The following is a 7,803-nucleotide window of genomic DNA, read 5'->3' as shown; positions in this document are numbered from 1 at the left end:
CTATGTAAATGATTTGAGTTTATTAAAACTGCAGTGCAAAGTGGTTCAGTTTGCTGATGATACCACCATTTTATGGAACCATAGAGATTCTGATAATGTTAGAGCCCAGGTTTTTAAGGATCTTAAAATTTTATCGGAGTGGTGTGCTGCAAACAGGCTTGTATTTAATGTGGGCAAAACCTTTATTATGGGATTTAAGTGTGACGTTCAGGGCCTTATGTTTAGTGAAAACTCCCCCTTGCAAAACAAAGAAAGCTGTAAGTTCCTTGGTATTACCATTGATGGTCGCCTTCGCTTCGAAGATCATATCCTAAATCTTGCATCAAAATTATCCTCTGGATGCTTTGCAGTAAGAATGGCGGGGCATGAGCTGGGAGGGGTAGTTGCACGTTCAGTGTACTTTTCTCTTATTGAGTCCCACCTTCGTTATGGCTTGCCTTTTTGGGGTTTAAGCAACAAGGGATTATTAAACATAATTTTTGTGATTCAAAAAAAGGCAAGATACCTATGTTCCGCTGGGTTAAGAGATTCTTATAAACCTCTCTTTATATCTCAAAAAATCCTAACTCTTTTTTCTCTTTTTATCTTAGAAACAGCTACTCCATAGAGTAATTAAAAGTATGTAGTTATTTAATATTCATTTCTCTATGAGCTACTCTTATTCATAAATGTCCTAAACCTCCCTCTAACACTGGTCATATGACTCGCCAGGTTAACGATTTTCCCTTACCAATCCCTACATCCTCCCTCACCAAGAACTCACTTATTTAGCAAAAAAATTTACAACCATGTTCCTCTATGTATCAGACAAATTTTAGAAGTTAAGAGATTCAAAAAGGAATTAAAATCACTTTTATTATCCAGGGCATATTATAGCCTTGACGATTTTTTTAATGATACCTTTTAACCTGTGCTCTGACATCATTTTAGTGTTTTAGTTTTGTTTCCTGTTAAATAATTTAATTTACTTCTTCTAAATTCTGTTTTATTGACAGCTTTACTTATTTTTTAATGAAATTTATCAAAAAGATGCTTTTTTTTCTCAATCTGTTTTGTTATGATTAATTTTGGTAATGTGTGTAAATTTTATGGTAAAGTGTTTTAGATGTTATGTTTGTTTGAAATTTGAAATTTAAAGTGAATTTGGCATTTTTTAGTTTTTAGGATGCTTGTACACAAGATTTTGTTGTCTTACGTAATATAGCACATTTTCTTTCTTTCTATTTTAAAGAAAAATAATTGAACAGCAAAAATTATAAAAGAATGTTTACTCCGCGATCAAAAGCTGAATGTTGCCATACCGGGTTTCACTCGTTGCCCGGCGAGCGAAGCGACGGTGGCGTTATTCTGGGGGGGGAAAATTTGTGGTTCGCGTTTTGCATGAAATATTGACAACACGGCCAATCCTCGTGGATCTCGTCCTCGAGGTCCGATGGAGACGGAGAATGATTAATTTGATGTATGTAGGTGCAAGACCCGGAGAAAATAAAATAAACATTAGTAATTTTGTTTATCAATTCAGTATGTTTACAAGCTCGGGCTACTCCTCTTAAGAGGCCGTAATGTAAACATTTGTGTGTTTTGCCACTATTTTTTTTTTGCTTGCTCTTTACGGCTGTTTTGACTTAGCAGGAACATTTAATATTATTTCGAACACCCGTATCATTAATCAGGAAAAGAAATAAAAGATATGATTAACTGTGTCATCTTTGATATCTTAGTACCAACGTGACATCAAAATAATAAGTCATGTTTCTTGTGCCAGCTTTGATATCTTAGTACCAATGTGACATTAAACAAAAATGTTAGATTTCTTGTGTCATCTTTGATATCTCAGTACCAACGTGACATTTAACTTAACATTAATAAATATATCAAATTTTAACAAATTATGACAAACAACCAGTGTGACAATCAATGTGACATCATAAAAATGTGCCAACTTTGACAACTTAATTTAACCAGTCAATAAAATATTTATCATACCACACAGACTTATAGCCAATGGCTAATCCTCATAAGTAGCATTATCATCGTCGCCATTAATCCATGGCTTCACAGAGTTCGGGAAACCATTCCTTGGACCAAATCTTAAGATGCTCAGCCGCTGCCGTCGTGTCTCGTAGCAGTGATGAGACACCCTTTAACAGGTACCTTCCCTGTGATTTTTCGCCAACAATTTCGTAAGGTCCCTTGCAGGGTGGAGAAAGCTTGTGACGCTCGTTAGCTGTTCTTTTGAGGACCACTACATGATCGATTTTAAATGTTGGTAGCGCCTTTTTGTTGCCAGATTCTTGTTTCTCGGCATTCGTTGCAAGAGCTCTAGCTGCTCGCTCTCTTAAAATTTTCCTGTTGAGGGGAACTTGGTTGATTGCCAGATCATTCAGAAGGGCCGCAACTACTGGGACAGCTGTCTCTCGACCAAGTAATACTTGCAATGGGCTAAATCCGGTGGATTTCTGTTTCGTGGTGTTAACAACCAACTGAATTTTCCATATCTTTTCACTCCAAGAACTGGGATTATTTCGACATTCTATGCGCAACATATCTGCAATGGTTGACATATACCGTTCAACCTGTCCATTTGCACGATGTACGTGTGGTGTTATTAGATGGAAGTTAATTCTCCATTCCTCGAGAAATTGTTTACTTGCGCCATTAAAGAATGTACCATTATCTGTGATTAGCCTCTTAGGTGTCCCGAACAGCGAGATGGTCTTAACTAAATTTTCTCTAAATAGTGCTGAGGTTATTTCAATATTTGGTATTAATAAGCAGAACTTTGAGAAGGTATCTATTAAAACAAATATATATCGAAAATTATTTGATGACTTAAGAGGTCCAAAATAATCGCAATGTATCGTCTCAAACGGGGTATTTCCTTTAGGTATTGAGTGTAGAGGAACGTGAGTAAGTAAACAAGGTTGTTTCTGTATTAAGCAGGTTAAACATCTTTTACAGTATTTATTTACAAAATTTCTCATTTTTGGAAACCAACAATTTTGAGACAGTAACTCAAAAGTTTTCTCAGCCCCTACATGACAGTTTTCATCATGGTAAAGCTGTAATAATGGTAGACGATAGGCAGATGGCACTAAAAACCGCTGTATTGAAGATCCATCGGGGTTATTTACGACTTTATATAAGTGCTCCCCATGAATTTTATATAATTTTTCATCTAATTCCCCTCTTTTAACGCGTTCAATTAAGTCTTTAGTTTGCTCATCTGCCCGTTGCGCCACTGCGAGCCATGAGTGTTTTTGATCTATAACTAATGCAATTCTAGGTATATTGCGACTCAGATAATCCGCGTGTGCCATGTTAGTACCTTTTCTATAACAAATTTCAAAGTCGAAGTCTTGCATGTAAATCCACCACCGAGCGACTCGGGGGTTAAGATCTTTTTTTGAAAAAGTTCCTTTTAGAGCATTGCAATCAGTAACTATAGTAAACTTTATGCCTATTAAATAATGCCTAAAATGTTTTAACGAGTTAACAACGGCCAGAGTTTCCAACTCGTATGAATGAGATTTACATTCATACCCTTGAGTTAAACGGCTAAAATATGCAATAGGTTTAAGGTTATTATCATGTTTTTGAAATAATACTGCACCATAGCCAATGTGACTGGCATCTGTGTGTAGCTCCATATGTAAATTTGGATTAAATAAACATAACACAGGATAAGTTGACAACAAAGCGATAAGTCCAAGACGAATTTCCTCTCTTTCGTCGGTCCACTCAAAGACAACCTCGTTTTTCAACAAATCTGAAATAGGCTTTACTTTTCGAGAATAATCTTTAATAAATTTTCGGAAATACCCAGTTAACCCTAGGAACTGGCGCACCTCTTTTTGCGTGGTAGGAGCACTAGTGTTTAGTAGTGCATCGACTTTATAGGGACTCGGTTGTACACCTTTTTCGGAAATTAAACGACCTAAATACTCGATTTGTGTTTGAAGAAATTTGCACTTTTTAAAATTTAAAATTTATTTAAAAACCACTTTTTTGTAATAACTCAAATGTTTGCTGTAAAATACAAAAATGATCGTTTAAATCAGATGAAGGAATGAGGACGTCATCAAGATATACTAACACCAGGCCGGAGGTAAGAAGAGGATAAAGTGCCTTATTAATTGCCCTTTGGTAAACAGCTGGAGCGTTGGCTAGACCGAATGGCATTTTTAAATATTCGAACTGAGAGTCGGGAGTGACAAATGCCGTTTTCTCTATGGACTCCTTTTCAATAGGGATTTGATGAAATCCACTTGCCATATCCAATGAAGTAAACCATTTATGACCTTGAAGCCTATCAATTTGGTCATCTATCCTCGGCAAAGGGTACCTATCCTTTACAGTAATTCGATTTAGTGATCGAAAGTCTACACACATTCGAAAAGACCGGTCTTTCTATGTAACCAATAGGATAGGACTTGCATATGGAGAGCATGAAGGCTGAATTATGTTTTTTGAAGCAATTCATCAGTTATCTCCCGAACCTTTTGTCTTTCTGTTCCATATCCGTTGTTTATTTACATTACACCGCATAGCTGTATTATCATTTGTTACCTTTTTTTGCCAGCTCGAAACCGACGGCATTTACGGCATTTATTGTATCTCCCAGTCAGTCGAAAATATACTCTCATAAATTAAGGTTGTGTATTATTTCAAATTAAATACATACACATCATTGGCGCAGTCGATCTTACGGACCTAAATTGTTAAAAGTAGTCGGTGAAAATGTCATCTTTTCTCGGAAATTTAAGTACGTTTGATCCGGAAAAGTCGGATTACGCGATATTTTCCGAGCGGCTAAAACAGTTTTTCGTGGCAAATGGTATAACGGAGGACCATAAAATGCGTGCGACTCTTCTAAATACATTAAATGAAGATTGTTACGTGTTGTTACGAAATTTGTGTGTACCGAAAACGCCACCGGAAATGAAATTCCAGGATTTGGATAAATTGTTATTAAAGCATTTTGCTCCAGTGCGGTCCTATTTTTCGGAGAGAAGTAAATTTTACTCTGCTCAAAGAGAGCCCGGTGAAAAAGTGTGTGATTGGGCAGCTCGTGTGAAAAATTTAGTGAGTAATTGCGGATTTGAGGCTACAATAACTCTCAGTACGCTAATGAGAGATATTTTTGTGATCGGTATTAATGACGTGCGTTTTTCCGATCGCTTGTTTGAAGAAAATGCCATCAGTAGGGACTGTACGTTTCAGTTTATGGAAAAATTGCTTTGGCAAAGGAGTCTGCGGTCGCTGATCATGAAAAGCGCGCATCCAAGGAATCTCAGGCCCCGATTAAAACAGAACTAGAGGAAATATATTATAATCAAAATCCAGGTACCTCTCGTCAAAATCGGGGTAAGTCAAAATCTAAATATACTTTTAAAAGAGACCACCAAGAAAAAGGGGCTCTACCAAAATGTTCGGTGTGTGGGCGTGCAAATCACGTTTTTTCTAACTGTGCTTATCGTAGCTGTTTCTGTCACAAATGTGGAATCAAAGGCCATTTGGCACCTATGTGCAAGAAGGTATCAGGTCATAATTTTTTGCAAGAAAACCTTTTGCAAGACTCATCTGATGAGAATGACGAGATGTGCTTTAACATTAAGAGTAATTCTTTATCATATTATAATAAGTTGCGTTATAATTCTGAAGGTAACGAAAGGCCTATAATTATTAAGCTATTAATTGACGGCTTACAATTTGATTTTGAAATTGATTCTGGATTTGCTCATGCAGCTATTTCTGAAAATTTGTATAAACATTATTTTACAAAATATGATTTGATTTGTAATGATCTGTCTCTTAAAGATTATGTGGGTGTATCATTTAACCCCTTAGGTTATCTTAACCTAAATATTATCTATGACGATAACAATTACATTTTAAAAACATATGTCATTAAAAATGGAGGACCTCCATTAATAGGGCGTAACGGCTTAAAAATGTTGAACATTGGTTTATGTAAAATAGATAGTAACAATAGTAATAGGTTGTTATACGTAAATTCGGAGACCAAGCTTCAATATTTATTAAAACATTTTGGTCAAATTTTTGATGGTACTCTGGGCACTTTCAACAAGTTTAAAGTAACCCTTAAGTTAAAGGAAAATGCTATTCCGCGATTTTTTAAACCACGTCCTGTTCCAATCGCGCTTAAGCCAAAAATTGACGAAGAATTAGATCGTTTAATTAAAAATAAGGTATTAATTCCGACAGAATTTTTCAAATGGGCCACCCCTATTGTTCCCATATTGAAGAAAAATGGTGGTCTAAGAATTTGTGGAGATTTTAAGGTAACCTTGAATCCACAACTGGAATTTCAACAGTTTCCGCTTCCGCGAATAGAATATTTATTTAGTCGGCTGGAAGGGGGTTTAAAATTTTCAAAAATCGATTTGTCAGAGGCATACCAGCAAATTCTTCTGGATGAAAATTCTACAGAGTTGGTGACAATCTCTACACATAGAGGTTTATTTTTTTATCAGAGGCTACCCTTTGGCATTCATTGTGCACCCTCCATATTTCAAGTTATTATGGAACAACTATTTAACGGTATACCGGGCGTTATAGCGTTTCTTGATGATATTTTAATAACGGGAAAAAATGACCTTGAACATTTAGAGAGGTTAGAACGGGTTTTTACAAAATTAAGTGAATGCGGCCTTAAAGTAAAAAAAAAACAAATGCAGCTTTATGCAAGACTCCTTGACGTACATGGGCCATCGAATCGATAAATTTGGGCTACATAAAACCCAAGAAAGAGTAGAAGCCGTCATTAAAACTAAAAATCCTTCAAATATTACAGAACTGAAATCATTTTTAGGGGGGGTAAATTATTATGTTAAATTTTTACCAAATGCATCAACAATACTCTTCCCCTTATATAATTTGTTAAAAAAAAACGTTCCTTGGGAATGGAGTACAGAATGTCAAAATAGTTTTACTAAAATCAAGAAAATGTTAATTTCTCCATCGGTTCTGGCTCATTTTGATCCCAAAATACCCATTAAACTCTTGGTGGATGCTAGCAGTGTAGAGCTTGGAGCGATTATTAGTCATTTTTATCCAGACGGTTCTGAGAGGCCAATTGCTTTTGCTTCCAGATTATTAAGTAAAAGCGAATTAGGTTTTTCACAAATTGAGAAGGAGGCTCTAGCCATCATTTTTGGAGTAAAAAAATTTTTTCAATTTTTGTATGGGACAAAATTTACCTTGTATACCGATCACAAGCCCCTTTTAGCCATTTTTGGAGATAAAAAGGGGCTACCGGTTTTTGCAGCTAATCGCCTACAAAGGTGGGCGTATATTTTATCATCATTTAACTTTGAAATTAAATACGTCAACACAAAAAATAATTACTCGGATTTTTTATCTCGACTATGAACTAGTGTTGAAAATAGTCACTATTATTATAATAGTAGTTCCATTGTGTTTTCATCAAGTGACAATGATAAAGTGTCATATTTAAATTATATTCAAAATTCCGATTTTCCAGTAAATTTTTTGAAAATTAAAGAGCAAACTGGTAAAGATCCAATCCTTAGCAAAGTTTTTTTTATGTTAAAAATGGCTGGCCTAAAACTTGTCCTTCTGTAGACCTTAAGCCATTTTTTATAAGAAAAAACGAAGTATCTATTGAACACGGTTGTTTAATGTGGGGGTATCGTTTAATTGTACCTTCAAGTTTTCAAACGAGTATTTTGGAAGAGCTACACTTAACCCACATTGGCATTGTCAAAATGAAGGCTTTGGCTCGCTCATACGTATGGTGGCCAAAAATCGACGAGGCTA

Source organism: Anthonomus grandis, chromosome 10, assembly GCF_022605725.1.
Source record: "Anthonomus grandis grandis chromosome 10, icAntGran1.3, whole genome shotgun sequence".
Taxonomy (NCBI): domain Eukaryota; kingdom Metazoa; phylum Arthropoda; class Insecta; order Coleoptera; family Curculionidae; genus Anthonomus; species Anthonomus grandis.
This window is presented reverse-complemented; position numbering follows the sequence as displayed.